At 49.7% G+C, this 2500-nt stretch overlaps 1 protein-coding gene across 6 annotated transcripts in view; it reads left to right on the top strand.

Moving 5' to 3' along the window:
- Gpat4 (Glycerol-3-phosphate acyltransferase 4) overlaps positions 1-2500 on the top strand; it is a 38304-nt gene that overhangs the window by 23707 nt on the left and 12097 nt on the right. The window lies entirely within an intron of this gene.

Below are 2500 nucleotides of genomic sequence, written 5' to 3'. Positions count from 1 at the left end.
GCCAAACACCACCTTATCGCGCCGAATCTCGGATCTTTCGAGAACAGTTTTGAAGAGATCGGGTCATGAGTGGGCGACGAGGAGTCGTTTTCTCCTTCCCTTTCCCTTCGCCCTCCTCCTCCTCCTCTCCTTCCCCTTCCCTTCGCCCTCCTCCTCCTCCTCCTCCTCCTCCTCCTCCTCCTCCTCCTCCTCCTCCTCCTCCTCCTCCTCCTCCTCCTCCTCCTCCTCCTCCTCCTCCTTTCTCCCTCTCTCCCTCTCTCCCACTCTCCCACCCACAGCAGGCTCTATCTTACCTCCATTTTCCACGAAATCACTTTTGCTTATAGATATATAAAAAATGATAGCCGTTTATCTTCAAAATTTGACGTCAGGGTATATATCTCGAGGAGATAATGGGCCGGTATTGTAGTAATTAGTTTCGGCAGCAGAAACACTTGTATTTTTTAAAACTTATATGGATACTGTTGCTGCGGCTGCTCTGGTGGTGGTGCTACTACCACTACCACTACCACTATTACTACCACTACCACTACCACTACCACTACCACTATTACTACCACTACCACTACCACTACCACTACCACTTCTACTACTATTACTACTACTACTACTACTACTACTACTACTACTACTACTACTACTACTACTACTACTACTACTATTACTATTACTACTTTTATTGCTATTTCTTTCCCAACTGCTGTTACAGTTACCACTCTTGTTACCATTACAAATTCTCTTACTAGCATTAATATGGTTACCACCCACCACCACCACCATTACCACCACCAATGTTTCTTCTTCCTCTACTGAGTCGAGTCGAGTCTAGTTGAGTTGAATCTAGTCTAGTTTGGTCTCGTCTCTCAGGTGTACGCGTGGCCTGATTAGCAGCCAGGATCACGTGTGGCTCGGAAGAGGAGTAATTAATTTCTGCATACAGTTTCCATGTGTATGCACAGATCTAAGGATGTGAGGCATAGCGACAGGCATACACAGGCATATAGACAGATACAGGCAGATACAGACTTGTATAGACAGACAGACAAATATTAGATAGATAGATAGACGCAGGCAGACAGATAGACAGACAAATATTAGATAGATAGATAGACGCAGGCAGACAGATAGACACAAACAGACAGATAGACACAAACAGACAGACGGACAGATAGACAGACAAGACAGACAGATGCAGCCGCATCATAGCGATAACGTTCTTCCGGCCGCAACTGCAAGAGCCCAAGGTCGCGGAACGGGATGAGGGCGGGCTGGGGGTGTGCGGGCGGGCGCGCGGAGGTGACTTACCTCGGGGCGACTAGTAACACGCCTCGGAACCCCTTGTGTGTGTGTGGGGGGGGGGGGTACGGGGTAGGGGTGGAGTGCGTAATATCGCTGGGTCTTCCTCTCTTTGTTTTGTTTTCCTGTTCGCGTTGCCGGTGTCCCTGTTTAGTTTGTTCTCAAGGCGTTCTTTTGTGTTTTGCTCCTATATTTCTCTCGGAAATTTTTCTCCCATTTCCCTTTTTCATTCTCTCCTATATTTCTTTCGTCCCTTTTCCCCCTTACATTTCTCTTTTTCCTCTCTTACAGTTCTCTTTTTTCTCTCTTTCATTGTCTCTTTTCCCTATCTTAAATTTCTATTTTTTCTCTCTTTCATTGTCTCTCTTTCCTATCTTACATTTCTCTTTTCCCTCACTCTCTTCCCTTTCTCTCTTATATTTGTCTCTCCTCTTCCTCCTCCTTGCTTCTCCTTCTTGCCTCTCTCGGCCCTCTTCTTCAGTGCCCATCTTACCTTCTTCCGGATTAACTTTTACCTTTTGTCTTTGCTCTTCCCTCTTACACATTATGCATATGTTGCCATCTGCCAACCGTGGGTACTTGTGGGGTACTGACTCTTTACTACTACTTGACCTCTCCTTTACTTCCTTTACTATTTTTACTTTTTCGTCACAAAATCGCAAGTATGAATCACAATGATACAAAACACAAAGACATAAGATACAAAACCCCCCAGCCACACACACACACCCACCCCCAAAACCGAACCCCCACACCCCAACAACAACCAACACCATGATACCACCACCACCACCACCTCCTTCCTCCTCCTCCTCCCCTCCGAAGACGAAGAGGGGGGGGGGGGGGGGGGGGGGGAGAAGAAGCATCCTCCTCCTCCTCCTCCAGCCTCAGCCTCCTCCTCCTCCGAACCAACCTCCCACCCCGCCCTCCTCCTCCCTCCTCAACCTCCCTCCTCCTCCTTCCCCTCCTTCCTCCCACCTCCCTCCTCCTCCTCCTGCCCACCTCCTCCTCCACCTCCTCCTCCTCCTCATGGCCACCACCTCCTCCTCCTGCCCACCTCCTCAGCCCTCCTCCTCCACCCTCCTCCTACCCCTCCTCCTCCCTCCTCCTTCCTCCTTCCTTCCCCCCTCTTCCTCCAGCCTCCTCCTCCCTCCTCCTCCTCCTCCTCCTCCTCCTCCTCCTCCTCCCTCCTCCTCCCTCCTTC

This window comes from Penaeus japonicus, unplaced genomic scaffold (assembly GCF_977035675.1).
Source record: "Penaeus japonicus unplaced genomic scaffold, GWHDUDI00000001_assembly GWHDUDI00000027, whole genome shotgun sequence".
NCBI classification, from domain to species: domain Eukaryota; kingdom Metazoa; phylum Arthropoda; class Malacostraca; order Decapoda; family Penaeidae; genus Penaeus; species Penaeus japonicus.
The sequence above is the reverse complement of the archived record's forward strand: the minus strand, read 5'-3'. Positions and strand labels throughout refer to the sequence as shown.